General features: G+C 42.7%; 1 protein-coding gene across 10 annotated transcripts in view; it reads right to left on the bottom strand.

The window, feature by feature from the left end:
- CDON (cell adhesion associated, oncogene regulated) overlaps positions 1 to 17,694 on the bottom strand; it is an 88,822-nt gene that overhangs the window by 58,061 nt on the left and 13,067 nt on the right. The window lies entirely within an intron of this gene.

Below are 17,694 nucleotides of genomic sequence, written 5' to 3'. Positions count from 1 at the left end.
AGGCTCCTCATGACCCCTACCCTCTCAATCCACACCTAGACTAGACACTAAGCCAGGGTTAGCAGCCTTTACTCCTTCTTCCAGGGGACAAGGATACTCTTTACTGGAGAACTACCCAGAGCTGATGGAGAGCACACTGGAGTGGATCAAAAATGGAAGAGGAGGGGCTGGAGAGATGGCGCAGGGGATAAGAGCACTGTCTACTCTTCCGGAGGTCCTGAGTTCAATTCCCAGTAACCACATGGTGGCTCACAACCATTTATATTGGGATCTGATGCCCTCTTCTGATGTGCAGGTGTACATACAGATAGAGTAATTATATGTAAAATAAATAAATAAATATTTAAAGAAACAAAGAAAGATTAGAAGAGGATGAGCCATCAGGAGACACTGAACCCTTGAGAGACAGATGAGGGCATGGTAGGTGACAATGAAATATAATTGTATTCAGGACACCATCTAAAGGCAGAATCAAAGAAATTAGAGTCTGGGGGATGAAGTGTGAGATGCAGAGACAGGTCAAGGGTAACTCTTGGTTTGGGGTGTAAGAGAGTAAAGAATGCCTGTTTAGTAACATAGAAAATTCCAGAGGAGGGGGAGAGGACACAAAGTAAAGAAGGGGAGAGTGGGTGAGCAGATCTGTGTGCCTGAGAAACATTCAAGGTATCTACTGGACATCCTGCTGCTACCACGAGGTCCAAAGTTGCTTACATGAGTCAGAGGGAGAAGTCAGAGCTGGAAATGTAGATTTCAGATGGAAGAAAGTCAGGCACCATCTCAGCCTTTTCTGTGGAAAATATGTTTGGAAAACAAGACCCTTTAGAGCCTGAACAGAGAAGGGTAAGGGGGATACAAAGAAAGAAGAAGCAAATGGGGTGCAATCCAGGAGAAAGATCTCCCTAGCAGCAGTCAGCTGTCTCAAACCGGGTGAGCAGCCGAGCAAGGCTAGCTGCTATCCAAAAGGCGCAGTGCGGACGGCTGATGGTGTCGTCAAGACCAGTTCAGAAGGGAGGAGTGTACAGGGCAGGCAACAAGGGGAGAAAGGATAAAGACTTCCAGAAATTTGTCATGTAGCAGGAAAACTGGGAGAAAATGCCGACAGACAGATGAACAGCTCTGACAGATGTCACCTGAGGGAATGGCTGTTTTTCTCATTGCTTTTGTTGCTGTTTTAAGCTAGAGACAGTACAGTACATTTAGAAACCTTTTTTTTTTTTTTTTTTTTTTTTTGGTTTATCGAGACAGGGTTTCCCTGTGTAGCCTTGGTTGTCCTAAACTCACTTTGTAGACCAGGCTGTCCTCGAACTCACAGCAATCCGCCTGTCTTTGCCTCCCAAGTGCTGGGATTAAAGGTGTGTGTCACCACCGCGCGGCTCATTTAAAAAACTTATAAGAAATCCATAAATCCCAGGACTGGCAAACACATGGAGACAATTCACCACATATTTGATAGGCAGAGATAGGACCAGTGAGTTCTTTTGGGGGACAATTTAGAAATATATGTCAAAATCATATATTCATGAAACAAATATTTTTCCACACTCATAATATACTAGATACCATCCTAAGAGCTAGATATGGAGCAATTTCTATTACAAAAGTAGAAATAAATAATAAAAATATAAGTTTAACCCATATGTCCTAGTGGAATAGATAGACAATAAACAAGATAATAAAATGAGTAACTTTAACAATGCCTGTGTATCCTCTGGATATGGCCAACTGCCTTCTAAACCCTAGACACCTCTCTACTTTGTTCTCACTCTTCCACATAACTTATCTGGTGACATGCTGTATCCTCCTTAATATCAATGTTGTAAAATTCTACTTTCCAGAAGAAAGCATTCTCTCATGTCCCTTAAAACGAAATGACTATTTTAATATAATGAAATTTCCATATGTGCAATCATATTTAATAAAAACTGACATCTGAACTAAGTATATTTTAGCTACATCATTTGCTCCTTCATTCATTTATTCACTCACATGTCTACTTTTTAAAATCAGCAAAAGTGTACTAAACCTTTTCCTCTGTGCTAGGCATGATGCTAGCCACGGTTGATCAGAACCTGTGCAGATCCTGCCCAGAGCTCCTGCTTGGCCAGGGATGGAGACCAGACTCTCTGATTATGGAATACAACAAAACAGAGTGCCTGGCTATAGTAAGGACACGTTAGAAACAAGAAGTTTATCCACACAGTCATCTACACAAAGAAGGTTCAAACTCACGACGTTTAACACTGGGCACAAACACAAAACAAAGCACCGGGTCCTTGTGAGCCAGTGTCTTGGGATCTGCTCGCCAGCGCCTCAGACTCCAGCCTGAAAGCTTACAAATTCCAGCTATCTAGACCACTGACGGGCTTTCCATTTTCCCCTGGTGACCTCTTTAAGAAGTGGGAGCAGATGTACCGGCACATACACTGGCAGAAGGGGTCAGCTGTGTGAAAACCCTTTTGGTTTATTTGAATTCTCCTAGTTTAAGGGTAAGGGCAGAAACAGCAGCGGTGAAGGCAAAGTAAACATTCGCATGACTTGTTAACAGGAGACACTTTCTGAGAAAATGTGGACATGGAGGACTGTTTCTTCCTTTTGCCAAATCTTTCTTCGACTATTTATTTATTAAAAGGCAATGACATGGATTTTACAGTGAACTTTAACCCTCGCACATGACCTAATTTACAGCTGCTCTTAACGGGTCATAGCTCATTATTTCTACCTCAATGCGATCACACAGAAGCCTCCTCGATAAAGCCTACTGGGCACATCTTTCACACTTTTAAACAAGGTTTCACTGGGTAGCCTCAAACTTGAAATGATCCTCCTGCCTCTACTCCTTTGATGCTTGGATTACAGGCTTGGCCCATCAGGCCTGGCTATTTGGTTACTTTTAACATGATCTCAGGTGATTTTGGAAGTTAGAGAAAAACTATGTCCATAAGAGGCACTTAGTAAACTTATGTGGGCTTGACTTCTGTCTGTGCACAGCCCAGGTAGAGGATAATGTCACCTATGGGTCAGGTGACTTGAATGGAGTAGCAACGGAACCCCACTTACAACCTCATCACTACACATCACTCACCACACAGAAGGTGGGACCAGTACAAATCAGGGGAGACCCATGAGCAACACAGAAAAAAAAAAAACCACACAATCATTTTGAAAAGTATCATCTTGGTCAAAAACAATATCCTTACTACTATTTGAGTTACTATTATCTCTCCCCTCTCCTATCTCTCTCTCTCTCTCTCTCTCTCTCTCTCTCTCTCACACACACACACACACACACACACACACACACACACACACACACACACAACCTATTAAGGCTTCTCTAACTCATCGTCTCAGAAGGAACTGGCCACCCATGAGAAAATCCTTCTGTCACTTTCGTTTGTCCAGATGGAGTTCACCCCAACGCCATCACACCCTTCCACTGCAGTTCTGAAAAGATGCTTCATAATCGCTGTGCTCCCAGGAAAGGCTCTGGTAGTTAAGCGTACTCCACAGGCTGCTGAGTACCAAAAAGGACAGCAGCTACAAGAAGCTACAAATCAGGTCCACTCTTTCTTCCACACTGAAGAAAGGCGCAGTGTCACCAAGCAGGGTTCTGCTCCTTCAATCTGGAGGTTCAGCGAAGAGCTGCTGTGCCCTAGGCCTTGCCCTTCCTTCCACCCAGGCGATTTGTGTGCGCAACAGCCATAGTTTCTGTGCCATGCTGGGGCTCAGCAGGCGTTCTGCTGGCAGCGGGAGGCTAAAGGTATGCCTCATCTTAGCTCAGAAAGGAAATACTTCCCTAATGTTTGCTTAACTCATTGTTCAGGTTGTGAACTTACTGCTTTTATAACCCCTCTTCAACATGCTGCCAGAGCAGCCCTTTGGGGAAAGCCCTTCCTGAGTTTTTCGATTTGATTACTTTGTTTTTGAAGCATCGCTTCTGCTTTTCGAAGGCTGATCAAGGCTCTTTCCAAGTTAACCCCCCCGCTCCCCAGCACCCCCAACTCCCCCAAGGCTGATCAAGGCCGTCTTTCTGAATTACCTCCCTCCTCAACCCTCCTTCTCTTTTCCTAACTGTGAACAAAAACTTAGCTTTGGGATCAGTGTAGTTCTTCAAAATAGAAAATTCTTTAAGTTAGTTTACATTTTAAAGGAATCTTATTCTTCATGAAATGTGATCTTAAATAAAGAGAGAACTGATTCCTATTTTCAAATCAATTTCAAACTGTGCCATTTAACAATTGTTGAGAAGAAAATTTTTTCTGCAGTAACTAAAATCTAGAATACACTTAGGGTGAAATCTTGAATAAGTGCTGGCAGATTAATCCAGGACAGTTACAATCAGGGAATCCAAACACAAGACATTTAAAAAAACAAACAAACAACAACAACAAAAAACCAAAAGTGAACAAAAAGACCACATTTAACCACCTGCATAGCAATCATGTACAACTTTGAGTCTCCTGTCAAATATGTCTTCATTCAGAATGTTTAAATAATTTAGATAGGAAGCTAGTATCATTTTCTACATAAACGTTTCGCAGAATCCTTCTCCTGTAGCAGCATCCTTTCATTGGTTAGTCAACGCACAGGACGTCTTCAGGTGGGATACTGTGAGAAGTACAAAGATGAGGGAGGAGTGAGTCCTGAACAGAAAGCAGGTGCACTTCAACTGAAAAAAGAGCATGAACGTGACACCAGGGCAAAAAGGTTGTACACACAACAACAAAGTAAAAGGTATTTATGAGTTCAAAGCATACGAAGGCATTTTTCATTCAGTACATTCCTGATGCACACTTCTTGATATATATACCAGGCACTGGGCTATCAAGAAAAATATGGTGTCTACCACGTGGGCTTATTATGTCATGTGACAGATGATGGGTGCAGAAGCAGTTATAATGCAGACTTCTCGAACAGCCACTGGTTAGATTGCAACCCCCCACCACCACCGGACAGGGTTTCTCTGTGTAGCCTTGGCTGTCCTGGACTTAATTTGGAGACCAGAGATTCGCCTTCCTCTGTCTCCTGAGTGCTGGGATCAAAGGTTCAGATAGCAGATTTTGGTCAGAGTGGCTGTTGAACAGCACTCCCACTTTGTGGATAGCTTGTTTCTATGCAGTGTATCTTTTCGGAGGCTAAAGCAAAACCCTCCAAAAGTCATGTCCTGGCATTACACCGTTAAAGACACAACAGTTTATGATTTATTTAGTCATAAACATCCTATTAAAATTCTGAATTGCATGTTGACTACATATTCCCCCAAAATAGGGGTCTTTGTAGACCAGTGCCAAGTAGGAAGGCAGTAAGAGTGTTCTCCTAATCTGTCTAGAGGCTTTGTCCCATTTTTAAGGTCATGAAACAGTCATATTTTGTCTTTCTTGTTCGTTTGCTTTGTTTTTTTTGGGGGGGGGGGTTTGAGGCAGGGTTTCCCTGTGTAGCCTTGGCTGTCCTGGACTCACTTTGTAGACCAGGCTGGCTTCGAACTCACAAAGATCTGCCTGCCTCTGTTTCATTTTTATTTTTCAGTCGCTTTTCTTGCTAGAACTCTAAGTGAACTTTGAACGCAAGACAGCTAAAAGTCATCACAAAAAACAAACAATGAACGAAAGAACTTTTTCATCACCCCTATTGTCTATGGCCTCTACAAGTCTGTTTTCAGTGGCCAACAGATGTTTTGTTCCTATCCATGAGAGCTGGCTTTTATTGAAATGGGGCCTAACACAGCACTACGACCTCTTGCACTAAGTGGATGGGTTTCCAGGGTATAGAGCAGTGAAGAGATGCAATGAGCAACGGAATCAGTATCACCTGCACAGGTGACGGAGGAAGGGCAGAAGACTCACCTCACCTGGACCTGGGGGGAATGGGGAAGTGGGGAAGGAACAGATGCTAAGCACAAAGGATAGACAGTGTGTGCTCAGAATCTACATGCGGAGTGTAAGAAAATATATGGGCTGGAGCCTGGGGTTATTATAGTCAGAGGGGGAAGTTACACAGGTACATAGAAACTAGAGCATAAGAAATATAAAGATAATAAATCACATTAAGGTATTTGGCTTTCATCATTTTCTACAGGAGAGAGCATGCTCAGACCTGCACCTCTGAAAAGCCATTCATACTGCAATGTGGCAAATGGCTGAAGACAAGTTAGGAGGCTGGTGTCAAAGAGAGAAAGACTCTTACTAGAGAAATTGTCTAAAATGTTACAGACTTAAAAGTCCCTAAGACCTGAACATACTTAAATAATATAAAAGGTAAAACTGACAGGACGAGATCTGGGAAAGAATGCTCCTCTCAGACTTCACTAGAACCCATTTGTCTATCCACTTCCTGTTTCCTGGCTGCTTTGACAAAAAAAAGGAGGAACTGAAGAGACGGCCCACATCTCTGACTTAGACAAGTGACTGTGTAGATGGTCTGCATTTTCTCAGACAGGAAATCCATGAGAAACAGCAGAGCCTTTGTGCTTACGGTCTGGAAGGTGTTGCAGGGGACGGGGTACACCTGTGGAGATGCTGAGGAGGATGTAAGTGGGGGATCTATCAGAGCTGATGGCCCAGCACAACAGGGATTTGGGGAGCAAGGTAGAAATTTGAGGGCCAACAGCAAACAGCTGGCCCGAATAGAGGAAGGCACCCCATCTGAAGAAGCAGGAGCTTCTCATTCAAGACTAAGGCTCCCAGCAAAGCTGCTGCCAGAAGAATTCATAAAAGGGAGGCAGACCGATGATCCAGGGAGGCTTGCTGTAAAATCGGTCCTCAGATGTCACTAAATGAAACTCAATCCCTCATCCCCATACCACCTCTCATGAACCTTTAAAAGATGCTATGACCTAGGTTATCAAGCGTGTCCCACATGCCCAAACTGTCACTCCTTCATAACTACTAAAGGCTTTGCTTGGTGAGCCTCCTCTACGTACAAGAGGTCTCCCAACGTGAGAGAACGGCTGGCATTAATCTTTCAATGATTTTACAAGAGGGACGGGAGGGGGGGGCAAGGAGAAGCAAAGAAAGTACCATCATTTTAGCCACAACAAATATGCTACCTAACCATCTGTCATCCCAGTGGGTGGCGGGGAGCAAGTACACTTACAAACTGATGCCTCTGGTGAAGCGGCCATGTGCAACCAGCAATGACGTGCTTGTTCGGTGACTGGCTGCACCACCTGGAGGTGCGAGGAGGAACCTGTCATCCTCACAGGACCGAGGCGAGCTCCCTCACGAGTGCACAGACAGTGGCATTCATGCACTTACTGATGACCTTGCTACCACTCAGGTCAAGCTTCCGCTTCAAGGCCGGGGGGGGGGGGGGGGGGCTCACAGATCTTACAGCCTTTCCCCTACCTCTCCTGTGTCTCAGCTGGGCCAGCCAAACATACAAGCGACCCTGCTGCCTGCAAAAGTGTTTCCTTTCACTGAGCGCCAACAAGAGAAGAGGGAGAAAATGGGAGCGAGATGTGGGAGAGTGGTGGCACCGAAAAGGCCAAATGAGCAAAGAAATAATCGACTCCACGTGAGCCACTCCAGCACCGCCACAATGGAAAGGGCCTAGGACTAACCCCAGGAAAGGTCACAGGGATCAAGGGTCACAGTACAAAAAAGGCAACAGTCAGGGGCAGCCAGCTGCAACAGGCATCAATGTGGTCCTAATTAGACACCAAAAGAAGCTCTGAGTGCAGGGGTAGGCTCGGTTCACAATGTGTGTGTGTGTGTGTGTGTGTGTGTGTGTGTGTGTGTGTGTGTGTGTGTTTAAAAGACACAAGAGTCCCTTTTCCACTCTTTCTAATGGATGGCTTCTTCCTGCTCTTGAGCACAGGAAACCAGAATTGTGGAGACCAGATAATTCCGGCACCCACCATGAACTGGAAGAGAGGGTTATGAATATTTAAGAGCATAGCTGCATACAAATGGTGAAATGCTAAAGAGCAACTTGGGAAAGATCACTGAAAAGATAAAAATGCAGCAAATTTCAAGGAATTACTGTGCAATGCTACAGAGTCAACACTTGCCACAAACGCACCGCTCAGTGGATTTTTAAGTTTATTGTTGGCACTGGCGTCGTGGGAAAAAATAACAGAATTATGGTAACCACAGAACAAATGCGCAAAGAGACGTTTTTTAAGTTTTTGCTGAGAACAAGCTAAACTAGAACAGACCAGTGTCGTAATGATGCCGTGAGGCACTTGGCTCGCCTTCTTTGATGGGGGAGGAGAAGGAGGAACTCGGAAAGAGTTGAAAAAGAAATGGTTAGGTAATATTATTAATATTGTTGTTTAAAAGCCCAGAGTTTTACTTAGACCAAATGATGCTCTGAGCCAAGAATTTCCCTGGCAGTTAAAAAACACAACCCTCACTGGGTCACTGGGTTTAGATTTTGTTTTAATAATGTGGGGAGGGGGCTTACGGAGAAACTAATTTCCATCAAGTATATACTACTGCGCGCGCGCACACACTCACACTCACACAGAGTCAAGTGCTGATGAGAGAGCAAATGAAGGGGAAAATCAGAAAAGTATCTTTGCTGCAAGCAAACTTGGGTCAGTGTTTAGAAATAACAGATCTGTCGTGGTAACTTTTACACCTCTCTACCTGTTGAGTTGTAAGTTTTCTAGAATCTAGAACATATTGATCTTAGTGTCAGGTTTTCAATTTCATCTTTAAACTTAACTACACAAAAGAACTGAAGAAGCCTAGATTTCCTTGCTCCATTTAGTGATGAGAATTAGGTCAGACACAGCTTCATCAAACCTGCTATTCTGCCACAGATGAGCAGCTATGCACTGATAAAGGCGCTCTCCAGGCCCATTCAAAAGCTGACACACAAGTCAATCACAGGTTACCACCTAGCCAGGGTACATAACGGGCCCAACATGACTGATAGGTCAAAACAGAGGTAGAAGCCCACAGTGGTCCATAGCAGGAGAACCTGCACATCAGAAAAACCTTACATCATCACAGGCAGTTAAAAACAAAATAATGATCAGGCTACAATGCCCTGGTGAACGAGAAAGTAGGAAAACAGGTCAAGTAAGTTTGCAGTGTCTTTGTAAGCATGGCACTTCAGAGCATGAAACATGTGTCCAACCAGAAAAGCCTGAGAATTTACCAATGACACAGGACCAGCGTATCTACAAGGAATGAGGCATAATTTGCTGGACAACTTTGTTAGGCTCAAGTTAAACCAACCAGAGGCTATTAGTGCATTGTAACATTACACTGGGTGCCAATAAACTGGGCAGCCAAAGGAAATAAGCCTGGACACAGAGACAAGACATATGTGTGTACACACAGACACATACAGATACAGGAGCCAACATGGCGGACAAACATTCCAATGATGCTATTCAGTGCAAAACTTTTCTCAAAATTCTCTATTAGTTGTTTTCAGCTCCAATGTATAAATGAGGTATAAAAATATTTCTCATTATTATACCTCTGTTTAACCCCATAGAGTTTCAAGTTCAATATCATGATCCAATAGTTTCATTTATGAATATCTCAAAAACAATCAAGAATATAAAAAGTTTCAACATACTATAACTACATGACAAACTCCCAAGTTTCTTGGAGTAGTTTACAGCAATATGAGTAAATATCATTCTAAAATTGCCATCCACTACTAATACATCTTACTGGGTCAGGCTGCCTTACATCTGTAGAATATTCTTTCATATGTCCATATACATAGCAGTCTTGTGGGTTCTGACACTTCGTCATCATTGACTTTCATGTATAACATGAAGGATTTTTGTAGTGAGGGTATTTTTTTTTTAACTTACGAAGTTTTGTTTTGTTTTGTTTTGTTTTTGAATAGCCAGAAAGCTGTAGATTTGATTGATAATTTAACTTGTCCAACATCTCTTGATGCAAACCAAGTATCAATGGGGTTGCAATTTGTAGACTATGCACCACAAAGAGGGCCAGAGTAGGAGAGACAACTTAAGCTTGATCCGTCCCCGGAACCCACATAAAGGTCCAAGGAGAGAAGAGACCACACAAAGTTGTTCTCTGACCTCCGCATGTACACCATGACATGTGGGGCCCAGCATGAACACATCATATGTGCATACACACAAATAATACATTTCAAAATTTTTAGTTCTTAAAAAAAAAAAAACAAATTTTCAGTAATTTTTACAACAAAAAGGCTGTTTCTGCTGTTATAACAAAATACCCGGGACTGGGTAATCTATAAGGAGCAGGAGATCTATTTGGTTCTTGCAGTGATGAAGAGATCAGTGTGGTATCTGGTAGGGTCTTTGTGCTGTATCACTCTGTGACCCCTCCCCCGCCAAAAAAAAAAAAAAAAGACAAGCAAGGGAGCAACAGATGCAAGGGATATCACCATCAGAGGCCAGGATAATTCATACCTGGTGGCATTAGTGCATTCATGAGGGCAGAGCCTCCACACCACCTAACCACCCACCAGAGAGCCCCCCTCTTAACGCTACTCTGAGCACATATTTAAATTACATCAAGTGTCTGTAGTCAAGGGACATCAGAAATAAAGGATGGGTAAGGGAAGGGGCAGTAACACAGAAGGTAATGGAGATCCTTGTTTCCTAAAATGCAGCATCTCTCACAGTAACACCTTTATATAATCTGTGGAATTTCAGATGTTTTTTTTATTATTAAAAAAAAAATCAGAGACAAAAATCTCATTTGTAAATGTTCTAAAACAAAATTATTGGTCAGTAGTCTAAGCTGATATATTTATTTTCCCTTTCCTTAATTATGTTGAGGCAGGGATTGGCAAGACGGCTCAGAGGGGAAAGGCACCTGTCACCAAGCCTGACAACCTGAGTTCAATCCTCAGGGCACATTCTACACCGAAGGCTGATAAATAAATAATAAATGTAATTAAATAAATAATTAAACAAGACAACAAAAGAATGTCCAGCCAGGGAACAGTAACCTAGCTCAGTGGATAATGGTCGTTGCTACACAGCCGGGCAACCTGTATTCAACTCCTGGAACCTTCGTGAGGATGGAAGGAGACAACCAACCACACAGCTGTCCTCTAACCTCATGGCACACACACGCCATAGCACGCACATCCACGTGCACACATCACCTACAGACATAAATGATTTAAATTCACTTTTAAAAAAATGTTCAGAGGGAGCATTCCCTAACAATGTGATGTGTGTTCTCTCTGCAGAGGGGGAAAAATTCCACAATTTTTCCAGCCTTAGAATTCTATAACTAACATTCTATATCTGCTCCACTTAAAAAAAAAAAGAGAGAGAGAGAGAGAACACAGAAATCTGCATGTACCTGTCACCTCTCACATTATATCTCACCTCATCCTTGGCAAATGCTAATCATTGCACTGACAAAGACAGAAACTAGAGAGAAGGCACAGACATGAAAACCTTAGCCCTAACACTGAAGCACAGGGCCCTCCATGAACAAGACAGAGTGTATGTGTCTATTCATGAAACAAATAATGACTACTTTTTAAGTAAGAGACATGAAGTCCATGGTTTCACTGTAAGAACTTAAGTGAAGGGAACCCCTTCAATTTACACTCAAAAACAAAACAAAAAAAATCTTGTAGAAATCTGCCCAGTAAACCCTTGTTCTGTAAGTGCTGCCCACCACCTCAGGGCCAAACCATCAACGAGGCATCCATGGAATTCTGCAAACACTGTCAGAAATGTGTACATAGTGAAAACAAAGTTCTTCTCGGGGCTTAGGACTTATCTTTAAAATGAAAATTACCAAATAAAAGAATATTACTAATTTGAAAACTACTAGAGTGGGAGAAGGCAAGCTGGATTTGATTCACGCATGCCACATGCGTGTATGGAAATACCACCCAGAACCACATCAATATATGCGACTAATACATGCTAATAAAAGAAATCAAAACAAGTGACATTCGTTTTCAAAATTGGGGGGGGGCGGTGAAAAGCACTCAGGTACCAAGCTCTCCAGGAATCTATGTTTGAGGTGGCTCATCACGTCACATGATCACACACACATACACACACACATACACACACACACACACACACACACACACACACACACACACCCCTTGCGGCTTCACTGCCAACACAAGCATCTCAGAGGCAAAGCCCAGATGGCAGGTGTGGGTGTTCCAGAAAATCAGATATTGTTTTGTTATCTGAATTACAATCTTGGCTCAAACGACCTGAGGGTGCAAATAAAACATACTGCTAATTAAAATAACCAGCAGCAGTACTAATAAAACATCTAAAAAGCAACTATTTTATAGAGAGCGGCTTTTTTTAGGAGCTTGCCTCCTAACCTCCAGACACAGGACCGCCAGCTTGCCATTAAAACTAGCTGAGGTATCCCAGTTCCTGCTGGAGAAGGAGAAAAGGCAACTTAAACCTGGGGCCAGGCAGAATCAAATGTGACACTGAGGCACCATACCAACTTGACGGGCATCTCGTATGTGGACAAACACCCAGCCTACAGAATAGCAGAGAAGCCACACCCTACCATCAGCCACTGTGCTGATGACTTGCTGGATTTACACTACAGCCAGCACCTCCCAGGCTTTGGGATGTTGATAACCAAATTTAAAAAGGAGATATCGGGATGTCTTAGGACAGCTGCCTAACATGAACATGGCCATGGGTTCAATCCTCAGCACCGCAGATGATGACAGTGAGGAGGGAGGGGGCAGCGCTTAAACCATCTGAGTGTCCTATGTATCGATGCCAAATATTAATTTTTCAAACTAAGGACTGTTATCTGTTACGATTGTTTCACCCAAACAAGACAAAAAAGCAAATGGGAAGTAATTTCATGATGAGCAGAGCTTCAGAAGCAATCACTTTATGTTTTGGCTATTTGTTTTGTTTCTCATTTTGTTCCAGGTCAGTACAAGCTTATCACTAAAAACCAAGTTGGCTTTGAAGATCAATGTTAAGAAACAACTAAAGACCTGGGCTTTCACTGACTTAAAGCAGTATATTCTAACAGTCTGATACCACGCTTTATGAAACAGGTGGCCGTTTCCTCCTAGACACTCATGCCTTCATCCCCGCGTCAGCATCACTGCTTTCCTCGGGACAATAGGTCTCTGCCACTCACAAAGAACCAGCCATACAGAAGCCCATCCTGGACCTTCAAGATTATCTTGCCCAGCAAAGAGGCCAAACATTTAAACCCTTCGGGCAGCTGGAGGGTCAAAGGCAGTACACCGACCACACCCAACCCTGCATTAAACTCACATAAGCCTCCACCCACCCACTTAATCTCTGTACACACTGCTCTAAAATTTAAGGTTTTTCAACCTTCATTCCTCAACAGTGGCCTTGACTTTCATTTGAATCTGACTTCCCATTTGTAATAACTGTAGCTGAACAAAAGTGACAAAAGGAAAAGTGCAGGTCCCCGCTTCACCTACCCTGTTACACTGCAAAGGAAGTGAAGAACCTAGGCTAGACTATTTGGGGATGACAGTATGTGAGAATTTGGGGATGACAGTATGTGAGAACTCCTTACCCCTTGCACTCACCTGTACATGAACCAGTCCTAATAACGAAGAGCTTAAAAAAAAAAATTCTAGTGGACCCAATTAACCACTCAGTTCCCTTCGGTTTTACCGACTGATGTCCAAAACCGGGGAGAAGCTATGACCAAACACGTCTTCATACATTTGATAAATGAACACACTTACACTGCAAGAACCCCAGCAGTGTCTTCTGATTGATACTGGTGTCCTGTGTTTAAAAAAAACAAAAAACAACAACAACAACAAAAACTCTGTAAAGCCAACAAGAAATGGTAAAAACACTATCAGAGAGCTGTTTTAGACACCCGCCCCCTGCATTAATGTTCTGTGACCTGACCACGCACCTGTGTCTTTTAGTGAGGACGTACATTTTCTTCATTACTTATGTTTATGCTACTGTTCACTTACCTATGCTATATCAATCGTTAAAAACGCACAGCCAACATTTTCATTACATATACTTTAAGACAGGTGCCAAGAGAACCGATTGGCAAAGCATATGATATGGCACTCAAGAAAATGCAGAGGCCACAGTGAAAACAGGCTAAAGAGGAACTGTCATCAAGAGGCCCTTTTAAGCCAGAAGAAGAGACTCAGCAACACAGAGAGAACATGAACCGCACCGATCGACAGGACAGCCACCGGGAGGCTTTGGGGAGCCACCACGGATACAAGGAAAGCTCAACAGCAGCAGGGCTGCTCACTAGGCCTTGTAGCTGGTGCATGTGTGACTACCTGTACACACACAGGTGTGGCAGGGGCCATCAGTACAGGCTAAACAGCAGGATTCTATCACACACGATGGCCAAGTTTCCGGTAAGACATGAACTTTAGACAAAGGAACAAAGCAGCAGGAGCTCGTAAGCCAAGGGTCTCTGCGGCTGTGAAGATAGGACACACGGAGAAGGTAACTCGGTGCACAAAATTCCAACCACAGTAAATCCTAAAATCGTCAGTTCGGTCCATCTACTTCTTGCCAACAACTGCTTTTCAGTCTTGAACATGGCAAATCTCTAAGGGAAACCAAGCATACTTATTAAACAATCTGTCACAATGCCAGCCTGACTTACAAGTGAGGATTTAGTTACTTCCTGTCAGTACAGGGAACATCGATTTGTTGATTTATTTACATAAATAAGCTCCATCTTCATTAGTAGGTATGAAACTGGGATTTTAAAATGCTGTATTTAGATCAGAGCTAAAAGAGAAAGACTTAACTGTTTTGGTCAGTACTTCTTGGTCAGTTTTTAATGGCACCTTCCCAGTGGTAACTGTGGGTTATTGATGGAGGGCGTAGGGCTACCACACACATCTTCACAAATTCAGGTTGAGAATGATGTTAGGAGATGAAGCAAGAGCTATATTTTCAAAAATACAAAATACGCATTCCCGAGATTATAAAAGCTAAAATAATCTTGTAAAGGCTACCCAACTCCAAAGCCACAAGGCTGCCACCCTACAGAAACTCTATAAATGCAATATAGACAAGTTTTATCCTCCCTTTTACAGGCCCCAAATGGGGGGCTTAAAGCTTGTGCATTGGTAGAATTGTGGTACAGTGTTTTCTCCAGAGTACAAGTTCAATACCATTACAAAAATTACTGTGCTTTCCTGCAAGCCTGCAAGCCGAGTGTCTGTGTGTGTGGTGGTGGCAGGGGTAGGGGGGTGGCTGGACCCAACACTCTGCACCCAAAACCACGGGTAGAGCTTTTCGCAAACTCTAGTCACACTGTGTCAGTGAGAATGAGACACGGAACCCATAAGCCAACTCGGAAGACACCAACGACACTCGATGGCCCAGATAGGCTATTCCAAAGGTCAAGTTGGTTTCTTGTACTTAGAGAGCAAGGGGTTGAAAACGCCTTAAAAGCCAAACATTTCCAAATTGATTTGATTTGATTAGTCTTTTTTTAAAAGATTAATGCCATGGTACTAAGGAATACATACTATCAAAGCAACCCATGTTAAAGATGTTATGCTAGGAACCAGGACCACAGGTAAAGGGCTAAGGATACACAGAGTGGAGAATACAAATGGACCGTGCACAAGGCACACGCCTACCCCAGCACCAGACGCAGGATAAAGTCAAACTGCCTGCAGACAGAAAACAAGACACCACTGCTCTAAAACCTTTTAACTGTCACCTAAGATATAGCATACATGTTAATACATGTTACTATATAAAATTATATCATACAGTTTATACAAATACAAATCAGGATTAGTATTCTTGTTTGGGTTTTTTTTTTTTCCTTTTCAAATTAAGAAACAAAACAAAACAAAATCAAAAAAAACTAAAAATTCACAGAGCAGCGTCATCAATCACCAGGAGGGTCTGGTTCTGATATTATATGAGCTCTGTCAGCCTTAATCAAATTGCCTGCCAGATCGCAGATAAGTAATGACTTTGCTTAGGTTAAGCTGGGCCAGAGCTTTCCTTCTGCAGTATATACATCTCCGGAGTGAAAATAAACAGCCTCACACCTCGCTGGGGAGCTGTACTGGGCTGTGATTACGACTCAGCTTTCTCCAATGGAGGAGGAGGGGCAGCTTCCAGCCCTAAGGATACCTACTTTCCCCTTTCTCCTCAATCTGGCCACCATCCATTTTAAACCATGTCACTAAGCAGTTAATGGGCATTTTGATGACCTACACCAAAATAACACGAAGTAGACATGGCGAAACACTTCAACACTGACTTCTGTCTAGCCAGCATTACTGGGCTAAAAAACAAAAGAGAAATTGTTAACTGACCAAAGTCATTAAACAAACAAAACAAAACAAAAAAACAAAACACACAAAGCTTAAAACTCCACCCTCACATAACCAAGAAATAAAAAGAAAAATTTGGTCCCAATATCACCAGTCACATTTTAGATATAAAGACAAAAATGAACTTTGCTTCTAAAATGTACCCTTTGTTTTTGCTTTTACTATAACTGAAAAAGTCTTTCAAGTTTCAATTTTGGCCAAGATAATGCTGTAAAAGAATGTCTAAGCATCCAAGTATTTCCCCTGCTCCAAAGGAAAAGGTTAGAAAGCCAGGATCCAGTAACTAGGCGGGGAAATGAAATACAAGACACCAGGGAGTCAACTTTAGCTTAGCAAAATTCACTTCAGTGTTTTCTATTAGACCAATCGACTCCAAAATGTAGAAATTATGGTTTAGAATTATCAAAGACAAAAGAAAAACTCAGAATCTACTGCTAAGTACATACAAAGGTGCACTTGTGACCTAAAATTAGATTAAATAACACTTTTCCGAGCTCAACAGGGAGACTTTGAAAGGCCACGTGACTTTGAACGACATTACCAACCTTAGCATCTGACACCATGCTAGTGGATGGCATTCATGAGTCCCTTGCTCACAGGATCTTTACTGTCTCATATAGCTCTTATAAGTAAATAGAAAAAAAAAAGGCAGCTGTGAAACGCTGTGCAGAGTAGAAAGAGCTCTGCAGAGGTCACTTAAGAAGTGATCAGCATCAGAAATGCAGGGAAGGAGAAATGTATTCTATATAAGGAATAAAAAGAACCACAAAACAAGAGTTTGTAATTGCTCAGCAGGGGCCTGAGGACAGGGTGTCTGTGGCTCCTCCTAGGCCTGTCTGTGCACGCAAGGACTAGACTAGATCGCTACCTCTCTCTCTCAGTCTCCTAGAGGCACCATTCTTAGAAGTCTGCAGGGCACCCCAAAAGACAAGAGCCTTGCTTTGCAAAAGCAATACTTCACTCTTTTGTCACCGTATTATTTATTGGTAGATTCCCCAAGCGCACAGGCAGCATTCACTCTAGGTGAATTAAGACACAAAAGACGCTAGTATTTCTCAGTGAATTAGAAAGAACCTTTACAAGCAAATGGGGACTTTGTTTGCCTACTAAATGTTAAAGTCTCCCCCCCCACACACACACCAAAGAAAAACCTCACATTTCAACCCAAAGAGAAAAAAAGAACTATAGTTGTACAAGAACTGTTCAAAACAGTTTCTTGCTCTGGGTTGTTGAAGACCTAGAGAATTTTATATGTGGCACCTCCTGGTTTGATTCCATGCTTGCTAAGCTCTATAATCCCTACTAATGAAATATGCTCTCCCCAGTGTGTATGTGTGCATACACATGTGTGTGTGCACACATATGTGTATGTGCATGTGTGTGCGTGCATGTGTGTGTGTTTGTGTGTGTACGCACCCACATGTGTGT

The sequence above is a fragment of the Acomys minous genome, assembly GCF_964271855.1.
Source record: "Acomys minous genome assembly, chromosome: 5".
In the NCBI taxonomy this organism is placed as follows: Eukaryota; Metazoa; Chordata; class Mammalia; order Rodentia; family Muridae; genus Acomys; species Acomys minous.
This window is presented reverse-complemented; position numbering and strand designations above follow the sequence as displayed.